Source organism: Delphinus delphis, chromosome 10 (genome assembly GCF_949987515.2).
Source record: "Delphinus delphis chromosome 10, mDelDel1.2, whole genome shotgun sequence".
Classification (NCBI taxonomy): domain Eukaryota; kingdom Metazoa; phylum Chordata; class Mammalia; order Artiodactyla; family Delphinidae; genus Delphinus; species Delphinus delphis.
This window is the reverse complement of record NC_082692.2, coordinates 51,008,105-51,029,438: the sequence shown is the minus strand read 5'-3', so window position 1 is coordinate 51,029,438 and position 21,334 is coordinate 51,008,105.

Genomic DNA, 21,334 nt, shown 5'->3' with positions numbered 1-21,334 from the left:
CTGTCTCCTTTGCCCTTTCGGTTCCAGCTGGGTTCAGTCCTGGGAGCATGGCGGAGACTGAAGGGGGCGAGGAGGGGTAGGTGGGGACTTCATTCCTTTAGTTCCCTCCCTTCACTGGCTCTGTTTTGGGACTAAAAGTCTCAGGTCCTCTCAGGCCCCCCCTCCAATCAGCCATCTCTGTCTCTGGGTTGTGGTAATTTCACCCCATCCTGCCCCTTCAGGCCCAAGGAGGACACCTCCCTGCTGTCATTAGCCCCAGGGCACTCTACTGTCCCTCATGGTTTCTGAGCCTTTGCCTATTCTTATGCAAATAGTCCTTTATTAAACACCCCTTAATTTACCTTAATTTAAGGATACCTTCTGCTCCTGCTGGAACTCTGACTGACACAGCAGATTACAATACTCTCTCTCTCTCTCTCTATATATATATATATAGACAAATATATATATTCTGTGATCCTAATTTTATGGAAAAAAGAAGATACTGAAAATAATTTTACAAAAATGGTAACAGTGGTTATCTGTGCCTAGTGAGATTATCAGAGACTTTTATTATATACTTTTTGCTTTTCATTGACTTTATATGGTGACGATATATTACTTTTGTGCTAAAGAAAAAGTTAAATAAGTAATATAATCAAGAAAAAAGCCCAGAATCTTTGGCTTGTAGTTAATTGGGCCAAACCCAGCTGTGTCCTAAAACTCAGTAACCAGTGATGCCTTTTCCTGGAGGCTGTGTAGAGAATAGAGGGGCCAGTGCCTTTAGAATCTGCAAGCTCGCCCTGTCACTCAGGCTGTGGTCATGGAAACAGATGGGAGACTCACACAGACACATTCACATGCATGTGTACGCACACAAACACACCACATACACACTATATACACACACACCACACACACCACATACACTACATACACACCACACACACACACCACATACACATACACCACATACACCCCCCCCAACATACACACACCATACACATACCACACACACACATGCATATCACATTAACACACACAGAGAACTGGACAGTTGGTCAGCCCAGTAGCACTTTTACTTCAGGTGTTGCCGTGAACCCTGTACAGTGTGACACATGCCTGCCGTGCCCACAGTGGGTGGTGCCTGGATTAGTATTAAGCCAAAGAAGCAAGATGATACTCTATTTCTGGAGTCCTTTCCCTGTGTAGCTTCCTCTTTGGGTACTCCACACTGAAAATTCTAGCCATCTCCACCTCCCTAAACTCTGACATTTGTCTCCTGAACTCAGCAAGATCGCCTAGTTCTGCTTCAGCCCCCCATGCCTCCACTGTGGTTTGGAAATTGTCTCTGGGCAGAAAGATGGGGCAATTATAGATTATTCCTCATTCGTTTCTCTTCTCCCAGAGATCATGGTCCTGAACTGCCTATTGTCCAGTATCTGAAAATATTTGTGTCCTATATCCCCACTCCTTCCCAGTTTTCTAGTTGTTTATTACAGGAGGGTCATTCTGGACTTTGTCACTCCTTTATCCTGACTGGCACATGCAAGTTTTAAATGCCTGCCTGCCTGAATGAATGACTGAATGAGTAAACGAATGGCATAAGGAGAAGTACATTATGATGAGCGAGAAGGATTGAAAGATCTGCACCTTGGGGTGTGACTAAGGTCAGCAGACTCAGGTAGGGAATCTTAGGCAGGAACTGAATTGTGAGATATCTTTAAAAGAAAGGCTTCTGCTCCTTCAAGAGGGAGAGGTGGCCCAACATAGTCTTGACTGTGGCTTTGTGTGGTGGAAAAAGCTCATGGATTGGGCCCCAAGGGACCTGCATTCTGTTCTTAGCTTTGCTACAAACCAGCTCTTTGAATGGGGCACTTAGCTATGTGACCTGCTTTGACCAATGAAATGTTAGTGAAACCGATATGAGTCACTTCCAGGAGGAATCTTTAAAAGCCGTGTGACTTTTGTCACGTTCTTTTTTTATTGTATAAGCATGTATCGAGAAGTTAGTGATCCAAGCTGGACGTGTAGCATGGTGAAGAAATGAATTTTAGCTGGGTTGAGATTTGGGGATTGTTTATTACCCAAGCATAATCAATCACATCTTGATTCGCATAAACACTGTCCATGCATTAAGTTATGATTATAATTTAATACTCCTTACAATCTATGAGCCATAATTTGTAACCTCATTATTGTGGATGAGGAGACTGAAGTACAGAGGGGTTATGTAACTTCTCACAACTCACATCATTGGTAAGTGGAGGAGCTGAGTCAAGGATTCAGATCCAAGGAGTGGTCTCCAAGTCTAACTGCTGAACAGTACAAGTCAACAAGTCTAAGTCAATGGGAGAAAGGTACCCAGGACTTGGTGGTGACGGTGGCTGGAACCCTGAGGAGCAGACCATGTGGGATGTTTTTTTTACACTCTGAGGCACTGTTTGCTTTCATTTAATTACTTTGTCCTTTCAGTTACAAGCTTAGAGGAGGAGAGAGTCTGGATGTGTCCCTGAATCTGCTTTTGACATTTTGTATTTCATACCCATGAAATTGTGAAGATTTTCAATTGTTGGTTGCTTTTTCAGAATAAATAAAGCGGTTATATTCAAAGGGATTTCTGCATGCCACATGGAACATCTTTGATGATGTCTTGGCATTTGAGGAAATAAGCTTCCAAATGAACAAATAGCTATTGTACGTGTTTGGGCAGAATTTAAATGGCCACAAGGAAGGACCAGGAATAGCTATTCAGGTCTCTCCTGACTTTTGTAATCTTTTGAATACTTCATTGGATTTTCCTTCAAGTGCCTTTTCTCCCCCTCTTTTTTTTTCTTTTTTTCTTCTTTTTTTAAAAAATTGGAGTATAGTTGATTTACAATGTTGTGTTGGTTTCTGGTGTACAGCAAAGTGATTCAGTTATACATCTCTCTGTCTCTCTGTCATGTGCTCTCTCTCTCTCTGTCGCTCTCTCTCTCTCTCTCTCACTATATATACAGTCATCCTGTATCAGAGAAGTACTAATTGCTCATGTCTGCTAGCTTCCCAGTCCTTTATCTGTCTCCAAGTTATCCATAGCCCCATATGGACACCTTCTCTATCAGACGCTTTGATACAATCCCTAAGGTATAGCCCAATATGTAGAAAACAATGACTGTTTACTAATTATGGTTGACAAGGAAATGTCAGATTTCAATGTCAAATGTCAAATTTGTCAAATGTCAAATTTCAAATGTCAATGTCTCGTCAAATTTATTGAGAAGGAGGATTAGAAATGCTTTATCCATCTCTTTCTGTAGGAAAGACTTGTTGGCCATCACTATCCCCAAGAAACCCCTAGAAAAGCCTGTTGGTCAAAGAAAGGTAAGCATGTTAGACATACTCCAGCCTTGTTAGCGTCTTAGGAGTATCCCAGAAGGGAACATCAGGGAGGATATTTAGTGGTTTTAGGACCTGGGTTGGATGATTTTAAGGAGAGTCTTACAAGGCAGAGAACTAACTGGTATTAGACAGAGCTTATGACACGGTACTTTATGTAATATAGAGGTGAGGGTTTGGAGGTATGTATATTGGTGCATAAGCTGTTCGTTTTAAAAAGTAAACTAAGTACTTGTTTACAAAGTAAGTCATTATTTTACAGACTTACCTCCTAGGTGCAGGTATTTCTTGGATCAAGTAGCCAACTATTTTTTGCCTGGTCCCAGTATTATTAAGCGCTGAGAAAAAAAAGTATGTTTGTACATAAATATTCCTCAATAAAGTTGATAAGGAAAAAGAAGGAGTACTCAGTCCCAGAACTGTTTAGCACAAAGCCAGGAAAGTTTGTTGGTTTCAGTTCTTGGGATAGACAGAGAACCTGGCGGGTCTTTTGAAGACTCTATAACCCCAGCCATTAGCCAATGGCTAATGTCTTTTCTCTAAACTTTCTCACAGTGAGTATTTGCACCACACACGTGGTACCAATCATGAAAGTATGACCTGAATTATTTAAATCCACTGGGGTTGAGCTAAGGTGATAATAGAATCCTCTGGCAGAGAAGACTTAGTTTTCTGCTTTTTACAATTACTGAAGTCTTCACAGTGTAAGTGAGTGGAGTATTTTTCAATGGGAGAAATAGTCTCTTTATTTTGTTTCTAGTCAATCAGAAATAATGTGACATTTGCATTTGTGGTAGTTCCTTTTTGAAATGGGTTGACCCTGCATGGTTATATAAATGGTTCTTACCAACACAGTGATATGTCCCAAAGGAGTTAATGTGATTGCTCCCTCGTCTTGAGTAAATCATTTCCTGCTCCCTACATGGAGGGGAGCAAAGACCTCTTTCCTAGAGAGCACAGTGAGTATAGTGGATTAGTTTGCTTATTTGACCCTTTGGCCATTGCATCGTAGCCCAAAGATGGCATGAAATGAAGCTGAAAATCACCTGTTTAAATGTCAATAATTTTATGCACTAGTGATTTGTGAAATGCAGGGAGAATAGAACTGAACAATAAGAAAACATTCCTGTGCCCACAGAAAGAGAAATTATACAGTCAGCATCTGGAATTTAAATGATATATTTTCCTCTTTGGATGTAAATAACAGTTAATGGTGACAAGGGCATAGCAAGCCTAATGTAATTTCCCCTCTGGAAATACGTCTTGAAAATGATGAAGTTATTTTCAGTTCAAAAGATGACTTAAAAGAATTAAGTTAAAGGACTACCAAAACCAAACCAAAACAAAACAAACTCAGAAAGAATTAATTTGTTTTCTTTGAAAAAGCAACATCTTGTTCCCTATTAGTTCTTAAGTTTTCTTAGGAATATCAGCCTTTTCTCTGAATGATAAATAAAATCATCATCATCATCATTATGTCATTTGTTGAGTACCTACAATGTGATGGGCACAGTGCTAGACTCTTTAATTTTATTACCTCCACCGATCCTGCCAACAACCCTATGAGACAGGTATTATTACCCCATTTTACAGATGATAAATTTGAAGGTTAGAGAGATTATGTTATGTTCATAGCACATTGTTTCCCTCAGAGACTCTTGAGTCTTTGAATGTTAGAGACAGAATGCAACACAGAAATCATCCTGGTTTACAGATAAGGAAACTGAGGCATAGAGAGGGGAAATGACCTGAAGTAGAATCTTATTGTGAGTTGCACATTGTGGTGGACCTTCCGATTGGATATTCACCATCTACTCTAGGTCAACGTTGGTATTTCCTGCCCCCTCACCCATTACTGATTCAGGAATGGATGATTATGCCCAGTGAAGTGTGAGGGTAAGTGTGCTTCAGGGCTTTCAGGAAGAATTTCACCAATCCCCAAAGAACTACAAGGAGATAAAGTAGTCATCTTTCCATTGCTCAAGAATGATGCCAACCCCAAAGCTAGTAGAGTAGAAGAGTAGGAAGCGCTTGTATTCCTGATGACCTCGTTGGACCTCTGATTCAATTAAACTTGAAGTTCATCCTACCTCTAGACTCTATAATTATATTAAAGGTCTATATAATTGTATAGTTATAATAAGTATATAGTAATAATAAATTCTCTCATTACTTAATTCAGTTTGAGTCAGGGTTTCTACTTGCTGCCAAAAGGATATAAACATTTAAGTTGGAGTTATCCAGCTCCCTCTCTAGCTCTGTTATCTCTAAGTCTGTGTGTTTAACACACACACCAAAGTCAGTGAACTCAATGAGGAGAAAAGCAAATTATTTTATGTGTAAGCTTATAACAAAGAATTTGGGAAATTAAGAACACAGTGTATAGATACAGAATAAGACATATATCAATCCCAAGAGCCATGGGCAGAGTAGATAAAGTTTCAGAATGGGTGGTTGTTTGGAGATAGTTTCTCAGATATTATTTTTTTTTAATGAAGTATAGTTGATTTACAGTGTTGTGTTAATTTCTGCTGTACAGCAAAGTGACTCAGTTATACACATATATACATTCTTTTTTATATTCTTTTCCATTATGGTTTATCCCAGGAGATTGGATATAGTTCCCTGTGCTACACAGTAGGACCTTGTTGTTTATCCATCTTATATATAATAGCTTGCATCTGCTAATCCCAAACTCTCAATCTAACCCTTTCCCATTCCTCTCTCCCTTGGCAACCACAAGTCTATTCTCTATGTCCCTAGTTTTGTTTCTGTTTCATAGATAGGTTCATTTGTGTCATATTTTAGATTCCACATATAAGTGATATGGTATTTGTCTTTCTCTTTCTGACTTATTTCACTTAGTATGATAATCTCTAGGTCCATCCATGTTGCTGCAAATGACATTATTTTGTTCTATTTTATGGCTGAGTAGTATTCCATTGTAAATATGTACCACATCTTCTTTATCCATTCATCTCAGATATTACTTTTGAATAGAATCTTGAAAATGAGAATGAATCAGTATCAGTACACTAGAATTTTAAAATGAAAAACTAAGCTTCTAGGGTCATAATAATTTTTATAATTTGACTCAACTAAATGAATAACCAGGGTATGGATATTTGTACATCTGCAGGCAAGTCATTTTTGAGATATTTAGACTTGACCCACTCACTTATGTTTAGAAGTCTGAGACGTGGAGAAATAAATACTCATTTGCTTCTTTCTCCCTCCCCAAACATGGTCTTTCACACCAAAATAAAGGCTTTGAGTTTTGCCTGAGAAATATTGACATATTTACCTCCCTTTCACCTGCTTCTCAAGAGGTCAGAGGTTTCCAGCCAAAACAACTATCCCTACTCACCTCCACCTGATTAGGAATAAAGGAGCAAGTGAGGTCAGGGCTGGGGTTACTCTTTGGTGGGCCACTTAGCCGTGTTCCCTTGCATTGCTCAGTCTGGCTTTTCATGTTCTTGAGACCATGGCCTCAAGAACAAAGAGGATTGTGTAGACTGTATTCAAGTTCAAAAACATCAGTGCCTCTCCCTCAAGGAGTCTGCTGGACTCAGGCACACCCACATGATTTGCTTTGGCCAGTAGAATATGAGTAGAGAAGCTTTACGGGTCAGCGTGTCAGTTGCCATATCTACGTTCCCTTGCCTCCAAGATCATGGAAATGGAAATGGAGATGGGTCTTCATCAGCCTGGCTTCCTGAGTGACTACGGTGAGCAAAGCTGTGGCCAGCCCACTTTTAACAGGCTGGATGAGTGGAAGAGAAACTTCATTGTTTTAAGGCACAGAGATTTTGACATTATCTGTTACTGTAGCAAACCTAGCAAATCTTAACTGATACAGTGACAGAGAGCAGGGGGCAGTTATGCAGTGTGGCTGTTATCACTCACTGGAAATAACTAACTTACAGGTGGCACTTACCCTAAATATGGCCAATTTTTAAGACATTGTTTGCAATTTTGAAAGGAAAGATAAAAGAAAAGATGTGAAAAAGATGTTACCCCTGAGAAAAAGACCTGAAAGACTGATAAAATGGCAACGTAGTCCAGTCACAGAAAAAATTAAGTTATAGTTTGTGTACATCTTGGTTCATGGGTTTTGAAATTGCACCTACAGCATCTGTAGGTGAAAAGTTTCTAGTTAGACTCAGGCAGAGGTTCTGAGCTCTCTGTGGCCACAGCAAATCAACATGCAAAGAACAGATCTTGGGATCCATTCTCGTTAATTTCTATTAGAAGATTCCTATTTTATTTCTAGCCCTTTTTTCCCCTTGTGGGAAATAGTATGCTTACTACTAAACATACGTACTCACGTACACAGATATTATGTTCATGTCTCCCAATGCTGATTCTTATATAGCAATAGAAGGGTTGATTCAATCTTAAATATTTGGGGTCAATAATTTAAAAAATCTGAGCCTCATTTTCAGAGCATCTTCTATAGATTATAGGCTTCTATAGGTTTCTCTCTTAGTAAGTCATTTCACAAGTCTCCAGTTCCTTATCTGCAAAATGGGAATCATATTACCTGCTCCACCACATTATAGTTTTGTTGTAGTGCTTTATAAATGGTAAATTCTACATGTGTGATCGTTATTTTCTGTTGACTCTCTATTAAATTATGGTTACTGTTACCACCTGTATAGGGCTTGCTATTTGCATAGCAAATTAATCCATATTATTTATTAAATTTTCTCAGCAAAATGCATTTTGTTAAGGGTAGAGATGTAGGGAGAATATTTGGAACTCTCCTCTGCTTTTCTCTCTTCCTTCTCCCTCTCCCCTACTCCTTCATTTCTCCCTGGTCTCTTCTAAGAAGCCTGGCTCTGTGCTTTCTCTTTTTTATTTGTTTATTTATTTTAAAATATTTATTTATTTATGTATTTATTTTTGGCTGTGTTGGGTCTTCGTTGCAGTGCGCGGGGTTTCTCTAGCTGCAGAGGGGGCTACTCTTCATTGTGGTGCTGGGCTTCTCATTGCGGTGGCTTCTCTTGTTGTGGAGCATGGGCTCTAGGCGTGCGTGCTTCAGTAGATGTGGCTCACCGTCTCTAGAGCGCAGGCTCAGTAGTTGTGGCGCATGAACTTAGTTGCTCTGCAACATGTGGGATCTTCCCGGACCAGTGCTTGAACCTGTGTCCCCTGCATTGGCAGGTGGGTTCTTAACCGCTGAGCCACCAGGGAAGTCCCTGTGCCTTTTCTTGTGATCAGGAGGAATGGAATTTGAAAGCAGGTCAAATGCCTTTAGGTGGGAAGGGATGAGATTGGGAGGGGTAGCCTGAGAAGATGAGGGAACCAGCAGGAATAGGGGGAGTGGAGAGAGGAAGAGTGAAAAAGAGAGACAGAAAAAGGAAAAAATGAAGGGCAATAGGTGCTGTGTTGGGTAGCTTTGGAGAGAGGTGAATAACAATTATTTTTCGGAAGTTCTGCTATGTTGTGCTGTATAAATCCCTCGTCTCCAGCTTCTCAAGAGACGTTTTAAAATTCAGTTTGTCTAGTTCTAAAAAAATATGCTATTGGTATTTTTAATCTTATCACATTACATTACATATAGAGATTAGCTTTCGGAGAAATGACAGTCCTTCCATACAAAAACAGCATGCATATTCATTTCTTCAACTTTTCGTTTTCATACTTATCTCTGTTTGTTTCCTTCAACACTGTTTGTCTATTTCTTGTTAATTTGAATCAATTTTGTCCAAATTTATTTCTAGATATTTTATATTTTTGTTGCTTTTGTAAAGGGTGTCTTTTCTTCTACAATATTTTCTAACAGCTTGCTGTTTTTGTATAGGTACACTGTCTATTTTTTGGATTATTATTAGACACTCAACCACCATTATTATTATTATTATTATTATTTTTGCGGTACGCGGGCCTCTCACTGTTGTGGCCTCTCCCGTTGCGGAGCACAGGCTCTGGACGCGCAGGCTCAGCGGCCATGGCTCACGGGTCCAGCCACTCCGTGGCATGTGGGATCCTCCCGGAACGGGGCACAAACCCGTGTCCCTTGCATCAGCAGGCGGACTCTCAACCACTGTGCCACCAGGGAAGCCCTCAACCACCATTATTGAAATCATTATTTAGTTGATTTTCTTAGACTTTTTAGGTATACAATCATATTATCTGCAGATAATGGTAATTTTATTTCCTCCTAATTTTTTTATACTTTTATTCTCTTAGATAATTGCTTTGGCTAGTACCTCCATAACAATGTTAAATAATGTGGCATGAGTGTAGGTCATCAACCCATTCCCCACTTTATTGATAATGTTTGTAGTGTTTCTCTGATGCTGCCTTTAGATTGAGATGTACAGCTATCAGTAGCCATGTTTATCTCTATCTCTATTGCTAAGGAAGTATTCATCTGTGTCTATGGAAATTAGCATAGCTAACTTGTCCCTCTTGCCTGGGTCTTTCTTGGTTTTAGGACTAAAAGTATAGCATCCTGGGAAAATCTGTTTCCAGACAAATCACAATGATTGGTCACTTGAACTAAAATCAAGAATGGATGTGAATCTTATCTGATCATTTTTCAGCATCTATGTGGATACCTTATATTTTTTCAATTTGACTGATTGATACGATTAATTGTATTTATATATTTTATAATATAGAGCTGCCTTTTTCCTCTTGGCATGAACTCCAGTTACTCATATTATATTAGTTCTCTGGTTAATTGCTGGATTCTATTTGCTAATATTTTGTGTCAGCTATTTTTGTCAAGAATCATAAGTGAGATCAGTCAGACTGTGGTTTTCTTTTTTGTGCTATTTTTGTTGGTTTTAGGTACCAATGTTATGGTGATTTCAAAAAAAGAATTTGGAATCTTTATTTCTTTCTCTAGATTCTGCAACAATTTAAGTAACATTGGTTTTTCTATCCCTTAAAGTTTTGGTAGGTTTTCCCTGTGAAACCATCTGGACTTGGTGTTTTTGTGATGAGTAGCTATTTTTTTCTAGGCGCCTCCCCCCACCAACAGTAATTGGTCTGTTTAAACTGCCTGTTGCTTTGGGGTTTAGTTTTAGTAACATGTTTCTTTGAACAATCCATTCAGGTTTTCAAATTATTTCATAGTCAGGTTTTAAAAAATCTGAATAGAATTGATAAAAATAGTCTCTTATTATTCTTTCAGTTTACACTATATATCTGCATATTTTTCCATTTTCATTTTTTATGCTTCGTACCCTTATCCCTTAATTTAGCTTGTGGTTTTCAATGTTATTGGGGGGTTTTTCTCCTCCCCTCAAACAAACGTCTGTCTGTCTGTATTTTTCTCTTATCTATATGTCTCTCTGTATAGATTTTCTACTTTTCTTATATGTAATTCATTGATTTCTGTTTTATTTATTAACGATTTCCTTCTGCTTTACTTAAGCTTATTTTCTGTTAATTTTTAACCCCTTGAGAATGTGTGTGTAATTCATTTCTCTCATCCTTTCTTATTTATAAGGTAAGTGCTTAAGATTATGAATTTTTCTGAGAACTCTTTATCGCCCACAGGTTCTGACATGTGGTATTTTCAAAGGCTTTGTTGCTCATCTCTAGTGTAGTTTCGCTGTAATCAGAGAATGTTATCCACATAATTTCCACTTTAGGGTCTTGGCCTTATTACTTCCATCCTCCTGAAGAATTTAGGGAGCTTGCCAGGCAGCTCACATACCCCATCCCTGATCCAAAGAAAGGACTGTTAATTTTGTCCCTCAGCCTTCACCACTCTGTGCTTTCAGCATCTTCCAGAACTCTGTTTAATTTTCTCTGCATTTGGCAACTTTTCCTCATATATTGTGGTTCAGCTTTATAGATGCTCCCTACTTCTGTCAGAAATAGAGTTTGTGTTGTGTCTCTCATTCTTCTTGCTTTGGGTGATTTCCAAGGGCAATGGGGTCAGAAACTTCTTTATTCTGCCATCTTATAAGTGACAGTCTTGGGCATGGTGTAGTTCTAGATTGTTCAGCAGAGGATTTGGGGAGGTCATCTGTTCCACACTCATGCCCCCAGACATTCCCATCAAGCTAGACTCTGGTGTCTCTGCCGAACCTGGTAGACAGACTCTTTCAGTGTGTTCACTCTGAGCTCAGACAAATCAGATTCAACTCTCTCAGTTGCTTCTCCAAACTACCTGCTTTCCATTCCTTTTCTTACATTTCTCCTCAGCTCCTCAGCCTCTGGGGAAGGAGTATTTAAGCTGAATCCTGTGAGAACATTCTAGGAAAGGGGGAAAACATGTGCAAAGGGCTGGAGGTGAGAGAGAACCCGGATGTTTGAGGAACTGCAAGAGGACCAGTGTGACTGGCTCACAGAGGGTGAGGAAGCTGAGGGGGAGGGGTACCTAGAAATGCAGGGACTTGTAAGCCATGGTAGGGAGTCGGGATTTTATTCTTTTGTTAGAATTTAAGGATAGTTGATGTAGAATATTATATGTTACAGGTGCACAATATAATGATTCACAATATTTAAAGGTTATACTCCATTTGTAGTTGTTTTATTCTTTTTAAGTTATTAGTCCTGGTTATCTGTACCTGTTGTACAGCAGGGTCTTCAGTAACTTTCTCTTTGCCCACAGACCAAGGAACATGCACAGTTCTTAAGTAAATGTGATGTTCAGTCACACTTGCTATCAGGGAGCCTTCTCCTGCCTGTTCCCGGAGCCCAGCAGGCATGGTCATGAATGTCATGTGCAGATCACACACCCCATGTAGGGGCAACTAGCTTCTCAGGGTGAGGAGCACATGTTGACCTAAGAGACCATTGGCTTCTTTCCCCTTTTGCTTATTAGCACCTTTCAAATGGTAAATGTCATGAAAATAGAAATATGTATTAGTTGCTTGTCACTGGTTCACTACAATGTGTGACGGGTGGCCGAGGCCAGCATGGCAGGGGTTAGCGTCTAGTCTAACGGCTTCTTTTCTGTTTCCACTCCACGGGCCCCACAGCAGCAGCTGGTCCCACTGGAAACATCCTTCTGGCAAGTCTGTCCCTTTGATGCATCCACCAGCCTCTGCGCTCATCCAGCTCCTATCCCCTCATCATTGTCACTTTCTCTGTCCACCCGTTGCATGTTGCTGCTCTGTGGGCCTCTGTCCTGTGCTCTCTTTTCATCTCAGGCCCTGCATTCTGCCTGGGTGGCCTGTCCATATACATGGCAGGACATCCCCTGGATTCTGAGGGCACCCATGTCCATCCCACCCACTCAGCCCTCAGTGGGGTATCTACCCCAGTCACCACCCCAGCAGATCTCAGTCGACAGGCCCAGAGCAGAATGCATTCGTCCCCTGGTCCACGTGCAGCCACCTCGGGAGATGGCCCCGCCAGCCACAAGGTCACTCAAGGCCAAAACCTAGGGGTCGTCCTCAATGCTACCCTCTCCTGCACCTCACACCTCATCAGTCCCAAATCCTATTAACCCTGCCTCACAAACTCCTCTCCATTCCCTTCCCTCCTCCCTCCTCCTAAGGTCACCACCCAACCCACCAAACGTATCATTGCTTCTCTGGACTTATTTATTTATTTATCTATTATTTATTTGGCTGCATTGGGTCTTCGTTGAGGCACGTGGGCTCTTCGTTGTGGCATGTGGGCTTCTCTCTAGTTGTGATACACAGTCTCCAGAGCACTCGGGCTCAGTAGTTGTAGCAGGCGGACTCTCTAGTTGTGACCCAAGGGCTCCAGAGCGTGTGGGCTCAGTAGTTGCGGTGCATGGGCTTAGTTGACCTGCGGCATGTGGGATCTTAGTTCCCTGACCAGGGATCAAACCTGCATCCTCTGCATTGGAAGGCGGATTCCTAATCACTGGACCACCAGGGAAGTCCCACACCCTTCCCCCTCCCCCTTTTTTTCCCGCCTGGACTCTTAAAAGAACCCTTGAGCCCATCTTCCCACCTACAGTCTTTGTCTGCCCCTCCCCCAACTCTGTCTTCTACCTTATGTCGGATTATCTTTCAAAAACGGGCTCTTGCCCCCACTGTCACCCCCTCCCCCGCACAGCAGATCAAAGACCGAAGACCAGATGGGCAGAGGGATGTTGTGCAGCCACTATGATTAGACGGTGGCCAAAGGCCCTCTGTTCCCCTCTTGGACTATGTGTTAATTTCCGGCAATGAGACCCAGCTCCAGGGAGAATAGCAGGGAACAAACCCAGGTCAATCCTGTTTCTGTCACTGGGGCAGAAGGAGAGCTAGAAGTAGAATGACCTTGAGTTACAGAAGAAAGAATTATAAATCTAGCACACTTGAGATTCAAAGGGCTGCACTAGCTGTTTGCACATCTTTGTCTTTACTAGATGGGGAGGCCCTCCGGCTCTGTGTCTATGTAGGACTTGGGCCCAACCCAGGGCCTGGAACTTCAGAGGCTGTCAGTGCATCTTACAGAATTTTAATGCACGTCTCAGACCTCACTGCTTAGGTGCTCCTGACTGGGTCAGTGAGAGAATCTCTGAGAAAAAAGTTCTTCTCTTTTAGAGACGTTTGGATTAATACTGAGACAGGCAGCTAGGAACAGAAGCAGAAGAGGGAGGGGGCGATAGGGGTAGGCAGAGAAGGAGAGAGAGAACGTGCATGAGCTAGACTTCTCTGGGTGTAAGAACTGTGGAGTATTATTCAAGCATCTCAGCCAGGAGTGTAGGCTGGATACTTTTCAGTGGATTGGCTCTGGGGTTGGCAAGGAAGAATCTGGACGAGGCTGAGCAGGGCTCACTCACATTGCTTATTCCTCCTCATTGTGTGGGGAGGAAATCATCCTTGGCTGTGAACTGCACAGAGCTGTGAACCGCAGCAGCAGCCCTGGCTGATACAAATGTGCCCGAGCATCTCCCAGGGTGGCCTCACCAGCTGCCAGCGGGTTGCCCAGGGCTCAGACAGCCCCTTTCCCACCTGGCTGAGCCAAGGACAGCGGAGCCCCTGCCTTCCTCAAGCTGCCCTCCCTCTAGGCAGTGGCAGGAGGCAGGAGGGTTTGATGACTTGTGTTCATTCTCAGAGGGCCTTCCTGGGTGGCTTCTGGATTTCCTACGAAGTCAGAGCTTTTTGCTCGTAATCCAGAGATTAATGCAGAAAGCCTTCCTCCATATCTTATTTTTTTTTTTGTCTTTGTAAGTTAGCAGACTTATTTAAATGTTGTCACCTCCCCAAACCTGAAAGTAGCATCACTGGCCTTTCCCATTATTTGTTCTTCAGTAGACCTTTTATTTATGACGTAGAAGGTTTGCAGCATATATGGAACATACTTTTAAAATATCAGGCTGGGGCTTCCCTGGTGGTGCAGTGGTTGAGAGTCTGCCTGCCGATGCAGGGGACACGGGTTGGTGCCCTGGTCTGGGAAGACCCCACATGCCGCGGAGCGGCTGGGCCCGTGAGCCATGGCCGCTGAGCCTGCGCGTCCGGAGCCTGTGCTCCGCAGCGGGAGAGGCCAGAACAGTGAGAGGCCCACGTACCGCAAAAAAAAAAAAAAAAAAAAAATCAGGCTAGGGGACTTCCCTAGCAGCTCAGTGGTTAAGAATCTGCCTGCCAATGCAGGCGACACGATTCAAGTGCTGGTTCAGGAAGATCCCACATGTTGCAGAGCAGCTAAGCCCATGCGCCACAACTACTGAGCCTGCACTCTAGAGCCCACGTGCCACAACTACTGAGCCTGCACACCTAGAACCTGTGCTCCGCAACAAGAGAAGCCACTGCAATGAGAAGCCCGCACACCGCAATGAAGAGTAGCCCCTGCTTGCCACAACTACAGAAAGCCCGCTCTCAGAAACAAAGACTCAACGCAGCCAAAAATAAATAAATAAATAAAAATTTAAAAAATAAAATAAAATATCAGGCTGGGGCAAGTTTCTAGAAGAGTATGTGGAACCAGAAATATCACTGTAGTCATTTTCAGAAAATATAATCTACCTCATTCACCTTCAACAATTTCCCACCCAGATCAGTAAATTCCATATACACTGTTCTTTGAACTCTGTTAAATGTCTTTTGAAGGCATGTGCTATGGTCTGAGTGTTTGTGTCCCCCCATTCATGTGTTGAAAACCTGATGCCCAATGTGATAGTTTGGAATTGGGTCTTTGGACAGCAAAGCCCTCATGAATGGGATTAGTGACCTTATAACAGAGACCTCAGAGAAATCCCTGGCCTCTTCCTTCAGATGAGGACACAATGAGAAGTCTGTGCCTCAGAAGAGGGTCCTTACCTGACCATTCTGGCACGCTGGTCTCAGACATCCAGTTTCCAGAACTGTGAGAAATGAATTTCCTTTGCTTTTAAATTACCCAGGCTGTGGTATTTAGTTTACCCCAGTCTGAATGGACTAAGTCAGTCTATAGCCATTACAGCAATGCTGCAGGTTAGGGATCATTATCCCCACCTAGAGGGTCAGTAAGCTGCAGAACAAGGATTTAAGAGTTTTCTTCTCTCCCATCACTGCTCTCGATGTGCTAGTTCAAATCTCGCTTCCCCCTTTCCGACCAATATCCTGAACAGATTCCATAACTTTACAGCCAACAATAGTCAGTAACACAATGGTTAGTCTATTTTAGCACCTACAACCCAGTCTTATTTGTGTTTAAAACCCTCATCTCCTAGCCACTGCTAAGACCTTGTCTTGTCTCCCCTTACCACCAGCTCAGCCAAAGCTGGGTTGTGAGGTTCGTGCAGTAGAGAGAGGTGTGGGGCTCTCAGGCACCCCTCTCCAACCCCCCAACCCTTTCATTGTCAGCGCCTCTGGGAGGAGAGGCTGGGATAGTGGCCGAGTGTCTTATTCACTGGTGGGAGTGGCTCCCAGCCTCCCTCTGGTTTCAGGTGATCTATGTTGATGGCCAGCAGATTTTCTTGGGATGCAGTTCACTCTATCCCACCCTCCTGATAAAGAACCTTCTGAGAAGGCAATCGTATCATCGCTTCCAGAAGTCTGTATTTGAATCCTCTCCAGATGGGTGGTGGCCTTTGCCCACATAGCCTCCTGCCTTCTGTCTCCTTTTCTCACCTCTGTGACACTCCTGTGGAGTCACAAACTTCCACGGCCTCTTCCATGCCCTCCAGTGGCCTCGAGGAACGGGGTGTGGGATGGACATCGCTCTCACCTTGTTTCCAAATACACCAGTTCCCTACGTTCCACACTGGCCGCCCAACCTGAGAACTCCCCAGGCAAGAAGGCTCTGGCCACTCTGCCAATTTCCTGGGGACACGGCCAATGTCACCTGGGGACTCCCTCCCTCCCCTTGCCCTGGCAGTGGGGATCTAGGCTGGATGTGTGGGTGCCTCTGGCCCAGTAGGCATCCGGTCATGGAGTGAGGTGTGCGCCTGCGGCCCCGCTTCACCCTGTAAGGGCTCCTCATTGGTCCTCATTTGACTTGGGGTGCAAGGGGAACCAGTGCAGTGGCCTTTTAATGAAATTTGAGGAGTTTCCTGCTCTTTTTGGAATTTTGCCAGGGGGTGGAGTTCTTGTTCTCTTTCTCTCCAGCTTTATCCTGGATCTCAACTCTGGGCAATAAGAAGCTTCCCGCTCGGCCCCCAGTTACAGTCATACGGCAGCTGTGGTGGCCTCATATTTGTACTCTGCACTGCATGGGGCAGGGCACAAACCACTGAGGAAAAGTGGGCTTCACTCTAAGTGGACAAACTCAGGTCAGGTGCCCACCTGGAGCCAATCACTGGGGCTACAGAAATGTCACACGCTGATTAGCCTAAGTCTGTGGGGCTCACCCAGAAGCTGGGATGAGATCGTTCTCGCCCCAGTGGCGCAGCCGTGAGCTCCTGGAGGCGGTGTGGATTAGGACAGAAGACAGTTACTGAGAAACCTCTTTCTGGTCTGTCTTTGCTATGAGACTGTAAGCTCACTGAGGGCAGGGCAGCTGTTTGGTCCACCGCTGTTAAGTGTTCCCATGCCTAGTCTTGAGCCTGGCACATGGCAGAGTTTTCTGTGAAGGGTTGGTGAGTTGGGTTCAGATAACAGGGAGCAGAGCTCAGAGCACTGAGCGTTTCTGATCTGTCTTCCTCAAAGATTAATGGACTCCACTTATATGCACAGGCAATGCCTACTTTTCAACCTTCCACAATTGTCTTCTTTATTTGCTCTTTCCTAATGGACCCTTAGGTTTATTTCTTGCCTTCTTGGTCCCTTCGTTCTGCAGTCTTTGGTCTGTGTGATGATTTCTACCCACATTGGCGGAGCCTTGCCTGGGTCTGCCTGAGGATGATTATTGCTATAACATCTGTTTCTGGGAACGTACTGTGTTTTAATGGCGTCTTAAAAGCAGAGGCGTCCAGTACCGAGTTACCTTTGGGGGATCTGGTGTGGAGTACTATTGATTTATTTATAATTTATAGCTTACCCTCTTCTGGAAAAATAAAATCAACAACCTGAAGCTGTTGATGAACAATGAAATAAATTCTGGAGAAGAAACAGTTCTGGTCCTGGATTTTAATTCTGGTTGTCTCTAACTTGCTGTGTGACCTTGGGCAACTCATTTGACTTTCACGGACCTCAGTTTTTCTCATCTGTGTTATGGAGTACTGAGTGTGTCGGAGTTGGGGAGGGTGAGTGGATAGATGTTTATGATGTGGAGCCCGGAGCTTCCTCCCTCCCCTCTATGATCCTGCAAGTGTGGATGTGTCACAAACCTTGTCTGATGTGCACACTTACAGGACAGTAAACTACAGAAACGGACTGTGGAAACACTGTAGGAGAGCTTGCTTATGAAAAATCACCTTTTAAGCTATTCTGCATTGTGGCGTGTTTGTAACTGATTGACGGAATGCTTCAGGAACCCACTAAATGCTGGTATTAATCGTACTGCCAGCACATGTCAGGCCGCGAACCCCTTGAACACGATTCAACTTCATTACTTTCCTCTCTGCTTTTGTTTTTAATAATGGTGGCACACCCCAGATAGATAAAGACATTTTAATAACTCTCTTTGGCAAAAATGTGTTCTGGCACCTGTATCACTGCTGAGAGCTGAGAGCATCAGTACCATTTCCGAGATCATGCAAGCGACTTAGCTTCTAAAGCAAAGTTATGACTATAATTTTCCTCAACTGCCGTCTCGTCTCATGTGATTTGTGCTCAAGTGTACTTCAGTTGGACTGGTTTCCACCAGTTGGAGTATCTTACTACAGCTGGAAGCCCGAAATGGAACACGCTCCACTGATTCTGTTAGGAACCAAATATATTTGGTATCCAGCGTAACCAAGGAATCCGGCTCCAGATTTGAGGAGAGTCAGGGGACACGGGGGGTGAACACTAACCTGAAAGTGTAGGGCCCGTTACCCCGGCACAGGAACTCTCCAGAAGCATCCACAGCTTTTCCCTTTGGACAACAAGTTGCAGCCTTCCCATGCATAATTGTTTATTTCTTCTGACTGGACACCACCAATGACCATTCTGACAAGAAAAAGGCTGACATGAGCAGTTGTCCGTAAGAAATCCCTATAATTAGGTATGTTAATTAGTCAGCGTTCTGCCTTGATTCTATTTTTAGCTGAAGACCAGTACCCTCACAAACATCTTTTCCAGAAAATTCTGTGCGCTCTTTCTTGCCAAAAGTTTGCAAAGTCCATCCTAATCCAAGATTAAATCAAAGGGGATCTTCTGCACTGTTCCCAAGCCCCTTGCATCCCTGGCAAGCAAAGGTCATACCTCAAATCCAGACAGGCCCTGAGCACCAGGCTGCTGGCACCATTCAGCAGGAAAGTGGGTGACCAATGGAGCTGCTCTAAACCAGCATCTGCTGGCTGCTTCTTTTTTCCACTTTTTATTTTATAATAGGGGAAACAGATGCCAAAATGGATTTGTATTTATTAATCTTTTGTCACTTGTCAGGATGATTTTCCTGTTCATCTGAAGTTGTATAAATTCAGCTAGAACATTAAGTTCTTAAAGGTAGGTTTATTCCCTTGAATCCACTGTAAAGGATTTGCAAAAGAGGAAAAAAAAAAAGAATTATGGTACAAAATGGAAAACGATTGATGGAAACAGACAGCCATGCTGGATATATATATATATATATATATATATATATATATATATATATATATATATATATATATATATATTTATATTTATATATATATTTATTTATATTTATATTTATATTTTTTTACGCGGGCCTCTCACTGTTGTGGCCTCTCCCATTGCGGAGCACAGGCTCTGGACGCGCAGGCTCAGCGGCCATGGCTCATGGGCCCAGCCGCTCCGCGGCATGTGGGATCTTACCGGACCGGGGCACGAACCCGTGTCCCCTGCATCGGCAGGCAGACTCTCAACCACTGCGCCACCAGGGAAGCCCTGGATATATACTTTAAGGAAAGGTTTCCAAAGAGGAATCCATCAGGGCAGTGCTGCAAATTATATACTCTATCACAGAAGTTCTAGATTTTAAAATCAAGATGCCTATTCTTTTCTCCTTTAAAAAAATTCTATTCAGGATATAAAATTATAAGCATTTTTCTTAATAGTTCTAGCTGAGGAGAAAACTAACAAACAATAAAATGTTCAACTTTTTGCCTGTGGCAATGGGAGTGAAGAGAAAGGCAGGCGGAGAAAACAAATATTTTCTCAAATCCTAAGTCAGGATGATTTGCCTTTGTTTATGTTATGGAGGAGAGTACTGGGAGAGATGGCAGAAGCTGTGCATTGGTCAGTGTGGGTAGGTTATGCTTTGGTAACCCAGCATCTCAATGGCTTACAACATGGTTTGCACTACATGGTCATGGTCGACCGTGGCTCTGTGTCACGTCATCCTTGTCTCAGGACTCAGGTTGATGAAGTAGCTTCTTTCTGGGGCTTTGCTTGTTGTTGGGAAAGAAGAAAAAAAAGAAGATGGTGAACCCCATGCTGAGGCTAAAAGCTTCTGTCTGGAAGTGACACACTTCACTTCTGTTCACATTCCATTGGCCAAAACAAATCATTTGGCCATTCCAGAGAGAGCAAGATATATGGTCCTCCAGTAGAGAGCATCCTGAATTGGGCGGGGGGGGAGGACAATTATATAATCCATGAGTGACCATGAGAATGGTCTCCCAGAGCTTGAAGAGTGGGAAATATAATTGACTCCACCTGTCGCACTTTGAAATCTGGCCTGTTTTTGCCAAGACCATACTCCCTATGGGCTGCTCCCCACCAAGGACTTGTGTGGTGGGGAAACTAAGGCAGACCTATTCCAGGAGGCAGGGCATCTTTTGCTAGCAAACGTGGCTCAAGGACTCCCCAGTAGCTTTGCCAAACCTTCCTCTGGCTGCACAGGGATCTCGGATGCATCCATGCAAACTCCTCTCCCCCTCCTTTACTTGGGATCACACTTGCATCATCATCTGATGACTGTCCCAGCTGTCTCTGGCTCAATCCCTATTTCCTTTCACACACACATTTGCCTATCAAGTCCTTGGATGTTCAAGCCTTTCTTGGCAGAGTCCATCACAGAATATTCTACTGAAAGAAATTTAGGAGGAAGAAGAAACAAAGTTGAGTGGCTGATGAGTCTCTGGAGTTGTTTGAGTCACTTGTACTCACAAATACATTTGGGAGCCTGGAATGATATGTATGTCCTATGAGGGGGACCACGCCATCTGTACTATCAGGATAGGCCTAGGTATAGACACAGATATTCAGGTTCTGGGCTAAACTGGTTGGTCAGAGTGCCTGTCCTGTTCAGAGTCCTTCTAAGGAAGATGGTCCCACTCATGGCAGGGAGGCAGCTCTTAGAGCCGTGTGTTACACACGTAACATGTAATTGACCGCTGCCTAAAGGGGTTTAGACCCGAGGTCTAAACGCAAGAGCAGCCAAGAATAGATTGCCTGTGCAGTAATGTGTGAAGAGCTCTGTCTCAATATGGGCAATGGTGATTAAGGGAGGAAAAAAATCAATCAGTTCTCTTGGGATTTGCACTGAGACTTTTTTAGTGTAGGTTCTCCCAGGAGCAGACTCTGAGAGAATAACGTGGGTGTAGGAAGTTTATTCGGGAGGTGCAATGGTTAATTTT